The sequence below is a fragment of the Cornus florida genome, unplaced genomic scaffold (assembly GCF_030987335.1).
Source record: "Cornus florida cultivar Cherokee Brave unplaced genomic scaffold, ASM3098733v1 CherokeeBrave_3.0.0_Hap2_Chr05, whole genome shotgun sequence".
Taxonomy (NCBI): domain Eukaryota; kingdom Viridiplantae; phylum Streptophyta; class Magnoliopsida; order Cornales; family Cornaceae; genus Cornus; species Cornus florida.
In genome coordinates, this window is record NW_026775575.1 from 49,979,817 (window position 1) to 49,998,218 (window position 18,402).

The 18,402-nt window shown below is 38.3% G+C and overlaps 1 long non-coding RNA gene and 1 pseudogene across 1 annotated transcript; both read left to right on the top strand.

Annotated features, from left to right (window-relative positions):
- LOC132309262 (agamous-like MADS-box protein AGL62) overlaps positions 1-18,402 on the top strand; it is an 84,008-nt pseudogene that overhangs the window by 18,593 nt on the left and 47,013 nt on the right.
- On the top strand, positions 13,906-16,457 carry LOC132306440 (uncharacterized). Its single transcript, XR_009481996.1, has 3 exons — positions 13,906-14,299; positions 14,399-15,899; positions 16,258-16,457. It is a non-coding gene; the product is annotated as an uncharacterized LOC132306440 (long non-coding RNA).

The window sequence follows — 18,402 nt, forward strand, 5'->3', positions numbered from 1 at the left end:
GTGCGGATGAGGAGTGGACCTTACTAGAGAATCTGAGTGAGAATTCATTGCAACACAATTCTCGTAGGGCTCCAGCCTCAACCAATGCCAAGAACACCAACCCTTGTCAACCGAAGACAATGAGGGAAGAATCATCTCAAGTGGATGCCATAGCTCATAAATTTTATCAATTGATGGCACCACATCTATCTCCTTTATTGTCTCAAAATTCAGCTAGTACGGTGTGTGCATCATGCACTAGTCCTTTCCATCTCTCGGAAGATTGTCCTACACGGAACAATTTCCTAATCCCAATCCAGAGCAAGTAAATGCGATGTTCTCAAGGCCCGGAAATAATCCATATTCCAATACTTACAATCCGGGATGGAGAGATCATCCGAATTTCTCGTGGAGGCAACGAGCCCCACAAAATAGGCCATTTCAGGCCTCGTCAAGCTACCGTCCTCCGTATAATCCAAATGTCTCTAATCAACCTCCTGCGTTCCCAACTGATGAAATTTTGGCTGCAAACAAGCAAATGATGGAATCTCTAAACAAGTAAATGATGGAATCCAACAAGCAACTCTTGTCATTTTTGTAGCCCACTCTCCAAATGGTTCATTCCCACACTCAGTCTATTGCTAAACTTGAGAATCAAGTGAGGCAAATAGCCACTTCAACGAACCAACTCCTTCAAAGAGATAAAGGGAAACTTCCCGCTCAACTATTTGAGAATCCTAGAGGGATTTATGTGATTGACAAAACCCCTCCTCCGAGTGGTCCTGCTCATGAACAAGTCCAAACCATCACCACCCTAAGGAGTGGTCGAGTTGTGGACAACAAGGTTGATGGAGAGAAAGATGGAACAACCCTTCCTTCCAAAAATCTAAATCTTCTTTCTAATCCAAAAGTCACTCCTGGAAATCCAAATTCTAGCACTCATGAAAATCCCAAGCTTATCAACCCAAATGTGGAGACTTCTTATGAGCCTAAGGCTCCGTTTCCTCAACGTCTCCAAGAGTCGGCACATTTTGGGAACAAGAATTACAAAATTCAAGACACGTGGGAAGTTTTCAAGCAAGTAAAGATCAACTTGCCTCTCTTAGATACTATAAAGCAAATCCCTCCCTATGCAAAATTTCTTAAGGATTTGTGCACTCAAAAGCGCACTTCCAAAAATCATTTGCCAAAGAAGGTAAGATTAACTAAAAATGTGAGTGCAATCATTCAACACAGTGCTCCTCCAAAGTATAAGGATCCGGGCGCCCTAATTATCTCGTGTGTCATTGGCGACAAGAAGATAGAAAGGGCTCTCCTTGACTTAGGAGCTAACATAAATTTGATTCCATATTCAGTTTACTTACAGCTTGGGTTGGGAGATCTAAAGCCAACCTCTGTGGTCTTGCAGCTTGCCTATAGATCGGTCAAGCACCCACGAGGCATTCTTGAGAATGTCATTATCAAAGTGGACAAATTCTACTTCTCGGTAGACTTTGTGGTTCTTGACACGGAACCGGTCCATGACCCAAAGAAGCATATTCCCGTGATCCTCGGTAGGCCATTTTTAGCTACGGCTAACGCTCCAATTAATTGCCAAACTGGGGTGATAGATATCGCCTTTGGAAATATGCAAGTCAAACTCCACATTTTCCATGCCACTCAACATCCTTCCGAAGAGGATGATTGTTTCCTTATTGATGTGGTTGATGAGGTGGTTGAAGAATCTCTCCCATTCATTCTAAGCAAAGACCCTTTGGAAACTTGCGTGTCTCATTTTGACCTTTCGAACTTTGATATTGATTAAGCCATCCAAGAAGTAAATTTGTTGCTTGACATAGGTGCTATCATGGATTTTCCTCCTTGAAAGATGCCAAAAGAACCATTTCCTCAACTCTCTACTACTCCTCCGGTCTCTTCCTTGAAATCTCCACCACAACTTGAGTTAAATCCGTTCCGGCCCACCTCAAGTATGTGTTTCTTGGTGCGAGTAAAACTCTTCCAGCCATCATTGCTTTTGACCTTTTACAAGACCAAGAAAATAGCCTTTTAGCGGTGCTTCAAGAGCACAAAGAAGCTATTGGCTGGGCGGTGGCTGATTTAAAAGGAATTGACCCTTATTTGTATGCATCGCATCCATATGGGGGAGGACGCTAAACCTTCTAGAGAGGTGCAGCGCCAGTTGAATCCCAACATGAAGGAAGTGGTCATGAAAGAAGTGATCAAGCTACTAGATGCGAGAATCATCTACCCCATCTCTGATAGCAAGTGGGTGAGTCCCACTCAAGTTGTCCCCAAGAAATCCGGCCTCATCGTCATTGAAAATTCCGCTGGAGAGCTCGTGCCATAACGCACCCCCATCGGGTGGCGTGTGTGCATTGACTACCGAAAACTTAACTCTACCACTAGGAAAGATCATTTTCCACTCCCATTCATTGATCAAATCCTAAAGAGGTTAGCCGGCCAAAGCTTCTATTATTTCCTTGATGGTTATTCTGGCTATAACCAAGTGGCAATTGATCCGTAAGATCAAGAGAAGACCATATTCACATGCCCCTTCAGAACCTTTGCATATAGACACATGCCTTTTGGGCTATGCAATGCTCCGGCCACGTTCTAACGATGCATGATGTCCATATTTTTGGATATGGTTGAAAAATTCTTAGAGGTGTTCATGGACGATTTTTCAGTCTTTGGATCCTCATTTGACTAGTGTCTCCATAATCTATCTCTTGTACTTCAAAGGTGCAAGGAAACTAATCTCATTCTAAGTTGGGAGAAAAGTCACTTTATGGTCCAAGAAGGCATTGTTTTAGGACATGTCATTTCAAAAAGGGGGATTGAGGTTGACAAAGCCAAAGTTGAGTTAATCTCCAACCTCCCTCCTCCAAACTCGGTTCTTCAAATCTGTTCCTTCCTTGGACATACCGGTTTCTATCGTCGCTTCATCAAAGATTTTAGCAAAATCTCTCGGCCCTTGTGTAATCTTCTTGCCAAGGATGTTTTGTTCAATTTTGATGAAGCTTGTATGGAAGCTTTTGTGAAACTTCGCACTTTTCTCTCATCCGCCCCAATCATGAAACCGCCTAATTGGTCTTTTCATTTGAGATCATGTGTGATGCATCCGATTGTGCATTAGGTGCGGTTTTGGGCCATCGTGTGGACAAGCTTCCACATGCTATCTATTATGCGAGCAAGACTCTCTCTGATGCTCAGTTAAATTACACCACCACTGAAAAAGAATTGTTGGCCATGGTGTATGCCTTGGATAAATTCCGTTCCTATCTTCTTAGATCCAAGGTCATTGTCTTTTCGGATTATGTCGCTCTTAGGGATTTGCTCGCAAAAAAAGAGACCAAACCCTGCCTAATTCGATGGATACTCTTACTTCAAGAGTTTAATATTGAGATCCGGGACAAGAGGGGGACAGACAATGTTATCGCAGACCATCTTTCTCGTCTACTTATTGAAAAATCTTCTGAATTTGCTGCAGTCTGGGATTCTTTTCCGGATGAGCAACTATTTCAGATTTCCCATTCAAATCTCCTTGGTTTGTGGACATTGTCAACTACCTTGCGGTAGGCAAAATTCTCTCCAATTGTTCAAAACAAGAAAGAGACTGTTTCTTCTCCCAAGTTAAGCATTTCTTTTGGGAAGATCCGGAATTGTTCAAGTACCGCCCGAATCAAATCATCCGGAGATGTGTTCCCGACAATGAAACCACAAGTTTCTTAAATTTCTGCCACACTCTTGCTTGTGGGGGACACTTTAGTGCCAGAAAGACCGCTGGCAAAGTCCTTCAAAGCGGATTTTATTGGCCATCCTTGTTTCGGGATGCTTATAATTTCTGTAAATCTTGTGAGCGTTGCCAAAAGCTCGGATCCATGTCTAGGAGCGACATGATGCCCCTCACTCCCATCCTCATTATTGAAATTTTTGATGTGTGGGGGATCGACTTCATGGGAAAATTTCCATCTTCTTATGGCTATGAGTATATCCTTGTAACGGTGGATTATGTTTCCAAATGGGTTGAAGCCGAGGCTACCAAAACTGATGATCATAAAGTTGTGATCCAGTTCATTCAATCCAACATTTTTGGTCGTTTTGGTACGCCCCGAGCAATGATCAGTGATGGTGGATCTTATTTCTGAAATCGTTATCTTAAATCCGTCCTTTCCAAGTACTCTGTCATTCATAAGGTTGCCACACCTTACCATCCTCAAACGAGTGGTCAAGTGGAAGTATCTAATCGGGAGATTAAGCATATCCTAGAAAAAACGGTTCGACTGGACCACAAAGATTGGTCGTTGAGACTAAACGATGCACTTTGGGCTTACTGGACAGCTTATAAGACACCAATTGGCATGTCACCATATTGACTTGTCTTTGGCAAAGCCTGTCATCTTCCAGTCGAACTAGAGCACCGTGCTTATTAGGCCATAAAAAGGCTCAACTTTAATCTCAAACAAGCCGACTCTACTTGCAAATTGCAGCTCAATAAGCTTGAGGAACTTCACAATGATGCGTATGAAAGTGCCAAAATCTATAAGGTAAAGACTAAAGCTTTTCATGACAAGCACATTGTCAAAAAGTCTTTTGTTCCTGGACAAAAAGTTTGGCTTTTCAATTCTAAATTGAGACTCTTTCCCGGTAAACTCCGGTCACGGTGGGATGGTCCATATATCGTCACTTCTGTCTTTCCTCATGGTGCAGTCGAACTTCAATATCCTACCGATGGATCTCTCTCTAAAGTTAACGGTCAAAGGCTTAAACCTTACATTGACGGCATAGTCCCTATCCGCAAAGTAGAGAAAGTCCTATTGACGGACCCGATTTACGAGGACTAATACGAGTTTTGACTCCGTCTAGCTATCAACGTTAAACTTAGCATTCATGCGAAGCAATTCTTCTATTTTTCGAGCTTCCCTTTTCCAAGTGTCAATTGCTTAGATTTTTTCAGGAATTTGTTAAGTTTAACCAAGATGTGCACTTATCCGGAATTGTCTCATCTTGCATTCCGTGGACACATTCGGTTTCCTTAGTTGTTTTCAGGTCTTTGTACCATTCCTGGAAATATTCAAGGTTATTGAGGCATTTGTCTCGTCTATTTAATCCTATGTGGTTCCCAAGATCTCTAAAGTATTTTCGTTCTTGTTAGAAGTCCATGTGATCAAGTCTGGGCTTTGTAGGCTGAGCCTTGCTGCACAAAGCAGCTTCACAAGAGGTCTCGTGGGGGCCCGCTACGCCACCGCGGGCGCCCGCGAAACATGCCGGTATGCCAAGTGACTTCGCGGGGCCCCGCCGTTGTCCGCGGGCCCCCGTTGCAGCTACCGCGGGTGCCAGCCGTGAGTCCACGGGTGCCCGTGCTTCCCCTCCACTGGATTCTAAATGGGCTTTCAAGTCCATTTATGTTGTTATAATTCTCTTTCTCCCTCTCCACTCTCGCCCCAACCCTCTCCACTTTCTTCCAAATCTTGGCCATCTCCATCTCATCCCATCCATCTCACATCTCATCTCCCGTCAACAAACTCTCATTCCCATCTCCCATCAATCAAGCAAGAAAGGTCTTGTGTTCTTTCTAGTTTGGTAAGTTCCTTTTCTTCTTCCTCTTTCAAGTTTTGCTTCATGGCGGATGGGGTTGATTATGTAGAGGATGTGTAGTTGTTGGGACTTATGTTTTGTTGATTAAAGACTTCAAATTTTCGGGATTTTTCAAGTTCTCTCACCATTTTGCATCTCTTCCCTTTCTTACTGCCCACCAGGTGTTCGTAAAAAGGTCTGAACCAATTCTCTTCTATCCAATGGCTTCTAGAGTGGCCTCCAAGCGTGCTCATTCCTCTGAGGGCCCTTCTAATGCGCCTCCAACCCCAAATTGGGCCAATCGTTTCCGAAGCCAAGTTCACTATCAAAGATGGTTTTGAGCATAATCATGAGACAGTGTGGTCTGTCTGCAAATTGAAGGAGCGTGGTCTTGAAGCACTCTTCAAACCACGTGCTCACTCCTACTACCTACGCATGGTCCGTCTCTTCTATGCCAACATGTTCTATTCATGTGCGGAACTGGACAAAATCAAAACCACCATTGATGATTATGAGTATGAGTTCACCCTTGATAATTTTGCTTTGGCCATGGACTACCCATTGGGATCTCCCGTGAATGGGGCAGGCTTGCCTCTTTATGTTGCTCCTCCCGACATGACCTTGTCCGACATTGTAGGGGAGATTTGCCACGGCCAATTCACCTGCAATCGGACCACAAGCACTAATAAGTCCTTCTTACCATGTCGGCTGTGGTTTCTTGATTCGGTCCTGGCCAAGAATGTCTTTCTCGTGCCAGGCCACTCCGAGCGTAAGGGGAATTTTCTGAAAGCCCTTTACGCCGCTGAAAAGGGGTATTGGTTTTGCGCCTCACAATTTGTCTGGGACTAAATGCTAAAAATTTATAATGAATTAATCTTGGTTAGGTCGCACACTACTATTACATGGGCATTCCCTTTTCCTTACCTTATCACAAGGTTGCTTAAAGATGCCGGATTCAAACCACCCCGGGGTGAAGATAAAGAAAAGACGGTTCTTGATTTTGCTCTTGGGGTCTGGAAGTCGAGCACAGTTCAGCTTCAGACGTCCTGTCAGGCCCGCATTGGTGGCGAGTTGGATTGGGGTGCTCCAGCACCCCCTGTGGCTCCTGCTCCACCTGTTTATGATGTCCCTGCACCTCTGCCGTTATATGTCATGACCCAAGCTGATTATCTTGCCCTCACTGCTCGTCTTGATGCATTCGACATACGTTTTGGTAACCTAGAGGGCTCTATTTAGAAAACTCAGGAAAGCCATGAGGTTTTACAGGCTATGCTCCAGTCATTGATTGACCGCCCGCCAGCACACCTGGTGCTTCCTCTTCCACTCTGATGGTGGAGTGATTTTATGCTTTCAGTTTTATTTCCCTTTTCCCGTAGTACTATTTTAGACTTCTTTTGGGCCGCGTTTGGCATTTATTTTCCAGTTTCTTTTGAACTTATAACTGCATTCCATTTTGCTTCTTTGCATGGATATTAGCTTTGAAATAAATTACAGTTATCGTTAATGATTTTTGGATTCATATGATTCTTGCTCTGTATAGATGCTTTTGACAGGTTCTTGAATTCAAGTTTGGGGGTATGCTCATGGAATTCATGAAGTGGTGTATTTTTGCACCGCCACTCCATTCCTCCTCAACTTGGTACTATTGTTCTTGGCACTCTCCATTTTTATTTTTATTTTTCTTATCCTTTGTCTTCTCACATTGAGGACAATGTGACATTCAAGTTTAGGGGTGCATGTGCTTACATTCTTATAATCTTTGTTCATTTTTTATGCATGTTAATTAATAAAATCATGTTGTTGGGAGCAATGATAGTGTAATTTGGAACTTTTGGAATCGAAACATGTGTTTAATCCTTTGTATATAGAAGCCAAGAGATTTTTGAAAGTAAAGAATTTTTTTGAAATAAGCATGTTGATTCACATCGGTCTGTATAAGTACTTCAATTAGATTTTCGCTGGACTTCATACTCTTTTACGCTTCACATTGCACATATGCACACAGGAAACCTAATTGTGAGGTATGTAACCCAATTGACCTTGACCAGGACTCAGTTGATTTGAATTGATGACCCTAATGAATGGATACCCTTGGCATATATATATATATATATATATATATATATAAATGACCAGTTTGAGTTCGTAGCCTTTCCAATTCGAGTTATTAAGCCCTAGGAGTGTTTCTACACTTAGCACCCTAAAACTACCTAATTTGGGAGTTGTTGGCCTAACACTTGCTACATGGGTTGGTTAGAAAGCTTAAAGGACTTAGACATTGCATGGTCATTCAAAAATAAATAAATATGGTTCGTTGAAGTTCGTAACCTTTCTAATTCGAGTTATTAAGCCTTAGGAGTGTCTTTACACTTAACACCCTAAAGCCATCTGGTTTGGGAGTTGTTGGCCTAACACTTGCTACATGGGTTGGTTAGAAAGCTTAAAGGATTTTGACATTGCACGACCATAGTAAGTGATATTTTGAGTTGATCAATAAAATCGTCATTAAGTAACAAAAGTTGTTTTGTGAATAATGTAAAGCCTCGGGGACCTCATTTAGAAAGAGATCTAAGGATTTGAAAGCTTGTGTTTTTGGGATTGGAAAAAGAGGGTAAAAGCTGCATATTGGGAATTCGGTTCACTTTCATTGAAGTTAGAGTTAAATTCCATTTTAGAAATGACAATTGAAGTGTTTATATAGGTTTTAATGAGCAATGCGTAAAAGTTGAAACTTATTTTGCCATTTTGAGTATCAAGGCTTTATATATGTAAGGTAGTTTGCCTAATGAGTCTATTTCCAAATTTTTGTTGTTCTAAGTTACATTTGAGTTTCGTAGGTAATTTCTTGCTCCATGATTGATGCATGTGGTCAGCATTCCATTTGTTGTCATTTTTGGTTAGGTTCTATGTTTTGGTTTTGCTATGGGACTAGCAAAATGTAAGTTTGGGGGTGTGATAAGCGCCGAATATTACATATTCAAGCACCCTTACTTGCATTAGTTAAGTCCATTAATGGAGTATAATGTACAATTTAACTTCATTTGTGTATTTCTATCTTGTTTCAGGTCGGTTTTCCCAAATATGATTAAAGAAGTAGTTTTGACAAATCTCTTGTTAAAATAGATGCGCTGTTGCCGGGAGCCATCTTCTGGACCGAACCTCTTTAGTCGTCGTATGTGTGGAGTTCGTGGCATAATGCTCATAATGGTAATCGTGTCGACGGACCAGCTTGGAGTGGCATGAGAAGCTGCGTTGATGTGTTGCAGTCACAAGGCCCCGCGGGCGCCCGCCAAATGTTTCAACCCACTGCCTTGTTTCGCGAGGCCCGCCATAGGTTCGCGGGCCCCCGCCGAGCTCCCGCGGGCACCCGCCACGCCACTGCGGGCACCCGCAGTTTAAGCCAGTAGCCCCCTCACGCCCTGAAGGCCCGTGGGCGCCGGCCAGTACACCGCGAGCGCCCGTCAATTTGCAGAGAGCAGCCCACCTGCTCCTGTTTTTGTTCTAAACTTGTTCCTTCTGCAATTTTTGTGTGGTTCTACTTCCTTGGAGTGGTTAGAGCTTGTGATGGAGGGTGAGGAGAGGGGTTTTTGGCTAGATAAGAGCCTTGAGGCATTATTATTGAGATATCACACATTTTAGCTAAGTTCTAGAGAGAGAAATGAGTGATCTTGAGGGTTTTGGGTGCTAGCTTGCTTGAGCAAGAAAATAAAGGGTGGATTTGCTTCTTCTCCTTCATTCCTTGTTCCTATGGGTAACTAAATCCTTCTCTAGGGAGGTGATGAAGCCCTTCCCTGTAAGCATGTTTTAGATTAGCTTCAATTTTGGGGATAATGATGTATAATTTGGTCTTTTCATAATCTAGAGCATATTACTTGATGTAATGAATTTTAATGCACACAAATGATTGTCTTAAGTTATTATTTAGTCTTAAATGGTTTCTTATCTCAATCATAATGCTTGCATTTTCATGGTGACAATGGAAATAAGATTGTGAATGGTTTTCATGGCATGTTAATAGAGAAACTTGATAGTCTATTGCTTAGGTATTTCCTTTAATGGTTTATGCTTGATGCTATACCTTAGTTTAGGTAGTTCAAATGTATAAACTTTTGATAGGTCATTCTTGTTTTTGATTTAATGAACTTCTTGATGATTATATGGCAATCACGTGTTGCTATATAATTCTTGACCGTTATATATTGTCTATCCCCAATTTAGTCTTTGTCTAGCATGTGTATAGGGTTGAAGGTGGATTCACTTCTCTAGTCCCTTCTTATTTATCTTTACCTCCTTACTTTAGTGTTTTATGCATTTTAATTCTTAATTTTAGTGACAAACCAACAAAACTCTATAAACCATTTCATCATTCTAAAAGTGATTTTAGATATCTTAGTTGCCATAAACTAGCAGTTCCAGTGGTTCGACTTACCCGACCAATAGCCCTATTTTACAATGATTTGTGCTATTGCAAAGGTTGATGTATAATTGTCATACCGATCAGGAGCCTGCTCTACCCTCTTGGAGCCGCATCCATAAGAGTGTGGAGCTTGCTCCACTTCAATGGAGCCGGCTCCATTGAAGGGTGGAGCCTCCTCCACTCTTTCAGCTTCTATTTTTCCTCCTCTGCTTGCCTTCTCTGCTTCCGGTAATGCTTCAGTCCTCTGTCCAATATTTGTTAAATATTTTTCAAGTTCAATTTAAGTCCTAACAATCCTAGAAACTTCTCCAATTCCAGTATGAATTAATTGACAAAAATCTAAACCGAAAACAATAACAGTTTATGTTTTTTCTGTTCGTCTTCCTTAATTCCGGTAAAGTTCTATCCTTTGTTCCAAACTTTTTTTTAAAGTTCTTAAGGTGCAAGATAAGTCCCAACAGTCCTAGAAACTCCTTGCATTCCTTTATGAATTAATTTACATGAGTTTAAAACATAATCCAAACAGTTTATGCAAAGAAAGCAAACTTTAGTTATTTATACATTAATTAGTTTACAATCCGGCAAATATGCATCAAACATCAGTTTTAAAAGTTGAATTTAATTCCTGAAGACTATAAAGGATGCACAGAACACAAGTTTACAGGAAGGAGATAGAATGAAACTTGCCTTCGGTTTCAGCTTTAAAACCTAAACCACCATCTCTGTATTTTCCAACAGATTCCCGACTATCGTTTAACACCTCCGTTGCTCTTGGTTCCATCCAGAAGCATCCCATTTTCTTCCTCCTGCTTTCCTCTCCGAACCTTCTCTATTTTTCCTCTCAAGACACTATTACGTGAATAGGGTTTTCTAACCCTAGCAGACGTATACAAGAATATCTATATAGACGTCCCAACCTTAAGTCAGATCATGACCGTATATTTATAAGCTTTAATTAAAACCTAATTTAAGTCGGCGACTACATGAAAATAAAACCCTAAACCTAAACTACAAATACAACACACATAAATTATATAAGCTACCAAAAATACACGTTAATTAAGTCACTACTAATCAAATAATTAAATTAACCAATAATTAAATTAAAAACAATTACAATTAATTTAAACAGACACAATTACCAATTAAGCAAATAAAACCATTAAACACATAGCCAGATAATCATATTTAAATGCACACAAATCAAATAATCAATTAATCAATTAAAATACAAATACAATAAATAAATAAATTTCAGTTATATCCTTTTGAGAATTAGGAGTATTACACTTTCTTACTGTACACAATGGACCCATCTTGCATAATGATATTTTACTAAAAATTTATGATCATTCTTAGGAACCCTAGCTATATTTTGTTGAGGAATTTGTTTTAATGGAGTAGTCATTTTTTTTTTTTTTTTTTTTTTTTTTTTTTTTGTTGTACGTGTTACTCTTTTTATTTTTTTCAAATACCTTGACTAAATTGTTATCATGTTTACCAATAATATATTTCTTGTCCATATATTTTATTTAGGTTACTTGATGTAATATCATGGATAGAAGTTAGATAACTCAGTCAAGGTACTTTAGATTGTAGTTTGATTAGGTTACTTAATCTAATAACTACAATTTAAGACATTTGATTTATTATATGCATTACCATGCAAATAGGTTAAGTTTAGCATACTTTCGTGGAGTTGAAGAGTTTCTAGATATCTCATTTGAGCGAGTTGGGAAGGATGGTCGTATATATTGTCCTTGTACTGATTGTGGCAATTGTATAAAAAAAACACGTTCTGAGGTGAGAGATGATTTGGTGTGCAATAAGTTTATTCAGTCATACACAACTTGGTTTTATCACGGGGAAGAAGTGCTGTCATCTTCTCGGCAAACTGATGTACATACAACACATGAGGATATCAATGCAAACAAAAATGATGATATGCATGGACTCTTACACGAGGGTTTCAGTGTTCTAACTGAAGGGAGGGAAGAGACCAACAAAGAAAATGATCAGCATCGAAGGGTGTCAAATTAAGAGTTAGATAAATTTTATAGGCTATTAGAAGATGCAAACCAAGAGTTATATCCTAGGTGTAAAAAGTTTTCAAACTTATCCTATGTAGTAAAACTATATTTAGTGAAGACTAAATATAATTGGAGTGACAAATCATTCACTGATTTGTTAAAAGTGATAAAAGATGGATTACCATATGACGAGACATTACCAAAAACTTTCAATGAAACAAAGAAGATGATTGGTGTCCTGGGTCTTAAATATGATAAGATTCATGCATGTCCCTCTGATTGTATGTTGTATTGGAAGGAGTACTCTAATGATGAAATGTGTCATAATTGTGGCAAGTCAAGGTGGAAAGTTTTTGATTCAGAAACTAAGGGCAATGCGAGTACATCATCCTCATCAACAAATAAAAAAATTCCTGCTAAAGTTATACGATATTTTCCTTTGAAGCCAAGACTCCAAAGATTGTTCATGTCAAGTAAGGCAACTTTTATGAGATGGCATGCCGAAGAGCGAATCAAAGATGGATTGATGAGACATCTCGCTGAATCCCCAGCATATGATAGCTTTGATAAAAGATACCCAACATTTTCTAGTGATCCTCGGAATGTCAGCCTTGCATTAGCAACTGATGGGTTCGACCCATTCAAGACCATGAGTGTTGCACACAGTACATGGCCTGTTTTGATACTCGTGTATAACTTACCCTCATGGATGTGCATGAAACAGCCTTATTTTATTCTATCAACCTTGATACTTGGCCCTAAGGGACCTGGAAATGATATTGATGTCTATTTGCAGCCTTTGATAGAGGAATTAAAAGAGTTGTGGGTTGATGGGGTGGAAACTTATGATGCTTCAAGAAATAATATGTTCCGCATGCATGCAGCATTGTTTTGGACTCTTTCTGACTTTCCTGGTTATGCAATGGTATCTGGTTGGAGTACAAAAGGGTATTTGGCTTGTCCTACTTGTAATAAAGACACTTGTTCTCATTTCTTAGATAATAGCAAGAAAATATGTTATGATGGGCATTGTTGTTTTCTTGGAAAAGATCATAAATATAGGCATTGTAAATCAACATTTGACGGCATTGAAGAGGTAAGGTGTGCACCACCTATGTTATCTGGACCATAATTGTTACATGAATTAGAGGGCCTTAAATTTCCACCATTTGGAAAGAGTGTGCATACAATGAATGAAGATCGGAAGCCTGAAGATCGGACGCGTCCACCGCACAATTGGAGAAAGAAGAGTATATTCTTTCAATTACCATATTAGAAGTATAATCTTCTGCGTCATAATCTAGATGTGATGCATATTGAAAAAAATATATGTGACAATATACTTCACGCATTGATGAATGATCGGAAAGGGAAGGATGGATTAAAAGCAAGACTTGACCTATTGGATATGGGAGTAAGGCCTTCACTTCACCCACAAGAACGTGGTTCAAACAAATTTTATTTGCCTCCTGCAAGTTTCACGCTATCTTCACTTGAAAAGAGCACATTATGTCTAGTGTTGAAAAATGTTAAAGTTCCAGATGGATATACATCTAACATTTCACCTTGTGTGAAATTGAAAGAGCGTACAATTAGTGGGTTGAAGAGTCATGATTGTCATATCTTGATGTAACAACTTCTAGCCATAGCCATTCGTAGGATATTGCCTAAGAATGTTTGCTCAGTACTTGTCGAGTTCAGTAACTTTTATCGAGAGTTGTGTTTAAAGACTCTTCGGCCTGAAGACTTGGATAAATTGGAACACCAGATTGTTTTAATACTATGTCAGTTGGAAATGAAATTCCCACCTGCCTTCTTTACCATAATGGTACATTTATATATTCACTTGGCTCACGAGGCAAGGATTACAGGACCAGTGCAATACTGTTGGATGTATCCAATTGAGAGGTCAAGATTTTTAATGAATTTTCATTTATAGTTTGTTTATTTTTTAATAATTCTGATATTATTAAATTTCTTTATTTATATTTAGGTACCTTATGACTTTAAAAAATTACATGCGAAATAGAAGTCATCCCGAGAGTTCAATAGCAGAAGGTTATTTAGTAGAAGAATGCTCGACTTTTTGTTCACGTTATCTGACAAATATTGAGACGAGATTCGATAGGCCCCAAAGGAATTCCGATAATGTGCTTGATGGAGAGGAAGTGAATGATTTTGGTGCACAAGGTCGTGCCTTGGGAAAACAAAAGTTCATTAATCTAGATGAGATGACTTTGGTGCAAGCTCATCGGTATGTTTTGTTCAATTATCATGGAGCAGAACCATTCATTGAGTAAGATTAAGTTCCCCAATATATTACATGATTATATTCGTGTCAAACTTCATTTAGTTTAATAGGCAATATGTTTAACATTATATTTTCACAATGCAGAAAACATAAGAGATTTCTTAAGATGAGGCAGCGCTATTTAAAACCAAGACAATTAGAGAAAATATCTCATGATTTATTTCACAAATGGTTTAATGAATGTGTAAGTATTTGACTTTTGTGTATGTGTTGGTGTATTATAGGTTTATGAAAAATTACCTTATTATATAAGTTATATCTTTATGAATATAGTTGCGAGATAGTGAGGATCCAATTCCTAATGAGCTGAGGTGGCTAGCACAAGGTCCAAACCCCGTCGCGAAAAGGTTTAAGAAGTTTGTGATCAATGGTTTGAAGTTTCATGTTAGAGATATTGAGAGACGGAGAAAGACTCAGAACAGTGGAGTTGTCATAAAGGCATTGACATCTAGTTATGCAAGAGCCACCGATCAAAATCCCGTCACAGGAGATATTCAGTACTATGGTGTGCTGACTGATGTCATTGAGTTAAATTACAATGTAAATAGGAAGGTGGTATTGTTTAAGTGTGATTGGTTTGATGTCTTGTCCAAGGGTAGAGGAATAAATGAGGATGATTTTCGATTTAAGCTTGTTAATTCGTCACGATCATTGGGAATAGATGAACCTTTCATTTTAGCATCTTAAGCTGAACAAGTATTCTATGTTGATGATCCCATTGACAATGAGTGGAAAGTGGTTATTGGTGCAAAACCGCGAGACCTTTATGATATGCCAGAGCATGATATTGAATCTTATCAAGTTCAGGAGCCATTTCATGCACAACATGTGGATAACGACTTGGATGTACCTGATGATAGCACGTTTTGGACAAGAGCTGATTTGCTTGGAACAACTATAGAAGAAGATGATGATGTTGATGAGGACCTTTATGAAGATGAGATTTAGGAGGATTCCATATCTACTACTCAATGGATATGAAACGTCTTTTTTGGATGTCAAATGTCTTTTTTTTTTTTTTTTTTTTTTTTTTTTTTTTTTTCATATTACAAGCTCAAATTGACTATATATATATATATATATATATATGCTGCTTTGACAATAATATTGCAGTATCATATTTTGTAGCATGCACATGTACGCTTCCCATGAAAACTGATTTATTTTTTTTGTGTGCTTATATATTTTTAATATGTTTTGATCTATTCTTGGCACATTATTGTATAAGTGCAATGAATGATTTTTACCAAAATAGAATGGTTTTATATAATTTCCATTGGACAACCAAAAATACCCTAAAGTTTTGAGGTATTTTTTATTTCTTTTTATTGATTTTTCTTGGATTTTGCCTTTTTTAAACAATTTGATTGCATTCTCTTAAATGAATTCTCACTTTTTTGTTTGCTTTTCCAGGAAGGATAAATAATAAGCTGACAATGAAACGAACGGTTAGTGAAGTGGAAAAAGTGAGTGAACAAAATACCGAAGCTTCAACATCAAAATCATCCCAACCACCACCGAAGAAGAGACGGGGCCCGACACGATGCAAGAATGTCGTAAACGCGACAACCTTATTACCATTAAGGTACATATATATAGAGATCATCTTATATAGTTTACGTAATTAGACTATATTCAATATGATGGAGAAAAAAGGATTTCTATCTTTATTTTTGTGCTAAACATCTACAATTGCTAATTTTTGTTTATGGTTAATAAGTTTGGACAGCCGATTGGCCCTGAAAGTGGTACATATACTAATTATTTGGGAACACTTGCCCGGAGTGCTAAATTAGCTCCTTTGTGCTACAAAACTTGGTGGGAGATGCCTAAATGGCTGAAGGAGGATATGTGGAACATTGTAAAGATAAAACCCTTCAATGACATAAAAATAATTTTTATGGAAAAAGTGGACTAACATGTAGCAATTATCACATTTTCAGGGAAAGTATGATGTGGGAATTATGTCAAAATAGTGGACATTATCCTCCATCGGAAAAAAAATGGAGGGAGTACAAGTGTGAATTAAAAAATGAAGACAACTCGGTTAGGGATACAGATGCAAAAAGATTGGCAAACCCACCACTTGATGTTGAAAAAGAGCATTGGGAATTTTTGGTTAGGCATTGGGGTACACCTATGGCGAAGGTAATCCTCCATCTACCAATTTTGTTTAAAGTCAATGAGTTGAATGTATAGTTTACTTGCTTTCAGTCATTATTTTAGGTGGACTGTTCTTTACTCAAAGAACGTTTACTTTTTCTTACTTTTTGTAGGAGGTCAGTAAAAAAAATAAAGAACGTCATGGGAAGCAGACAATGATCCACTAAAAAGCTTTGCACGTGTTTCTACCGAGGTTAGTTGAAGTTTTGGCAATATAAATTATTTCAATTCTTATGTCGTTGAATGATTATAAATGTTAGTGGTAAATAATATATGTCAGAATGTCTATGTTTCTTTTATAGATTGAGGAAAATGAAGGTATTCAATTTTCTCGTGCAGATTTATTCATTCGCACACACGTAAATAAGGATGGCAAAGCTACTGATGCTGCTACTTTGGAGATGATTGTAAGTTTTCATGCTTCCATTTTGCAAAAAGGGGGTCACGTGCCTTGGAAGTGACCAATTTTTAAACTCTTTGCAGTGTATTAGGGGGTCACATGCCTTGAAGTGACCAATTTTTTAAATCATCGGCCCGTGTGGAGGCATTTTAATTTCATTGTTTATCATCGGCCCGTGTGGAGGCAATTTACTTTCTTATATTTGTTGGAAAGCATGGGAGTATGGGATCATTGTATGTGGAGGCTTCTTGTTGATTGATTTGTGTTATGGAGGAGAAGTATTTGCTATTTGTTGTTTGTTGTTTGTGTTAATTTTTTACTCATACCAGTGCAATGGTCTTTTGAATGTAGGCAACTTCAAATAGTAAGAATAAGGCTTTGTTGAGTTAAGCTGAATAAAAGTTACTGGTAAAAAATAAATAAATAAGAACGTTTAGATTTTAGCTCATTTTCAGTTTTAGACTCTTCCTACTTTCCCAGTATCTCTTCCATAATAAACCATTTAGCTACCAGTTTCCATGCCTTGGGCATAATAGGAGTCATGCAAACAAGTTTTATGACTTCAGTTCATTTCTCTTGTTGGTTATTTGCCCTCCTTTTCTTCTTCTTCTACCTTGGAAGTTACGAATAATCTTTAAGATAAAGATAAGGTCTGCTTTTGACTCATTTTCTGGGCAATATTATATACTATATTAGATGAACATCAAAATGAATAAAATGACCAAAAATTAGTTGTGTTTGTTGGTGGTCCCTGCGACACACATGAATCTAAAAATGTTCTTTTCTCCAAAAGGTCATGGGGATAATATGAATATAATATATATCTTACTACTTCCTATGCTTCAATTAATTATGTGTGCATGTATATATATAATTTATCATATATATTCATATGATGCATTTTTCTCTTCCAGTTATATATACAAACATGTTTATCTGACCAACTTTTCTATAAATATATTAACACCTACTGAATATAGAACTAAACATGAAATTGCTTATGAACATTTATAGGAAATTGGGTTTATTTAAACTGCTAGCATAGCTGAAATAAATTATTTTTTTCAAATGGGAAAATAATTTTGAGTACTTTTTGCTGAAATTAATGGAACAAAATGATGGCTTATTTGACTGGTAAAGATCAATGGGAAGAGAGAGAGTTTCAATTCAGAGCTTACCGAAAAATTTCTGAATTTGGAGGTCTTGCTCGGTAATTTCTGGGTTGTTGAGCCACCATTGAGAAAAGGGTTTTGGATTATGTTTCTTCTTGAAATTAACAGCCCAGACTTTTACATCTCTCACCGATGGGAAGTACACAAAAATATAGCTTTGAGCTTATCTTTATACATGGACTTTTATAGATATTCTCTATAATAAAGATAAAGATAAGCCCAGACTTTTCCATCTCTCACCGATGGGACTTTTATATGAAGAGTTTTTTTTCCACCTCACTGTAATTATTTTTTTAAAGTTCACTTTTAGGAAAACACTTTTTTACTCTTGTCAGTGTGAATGTCTCCAAATG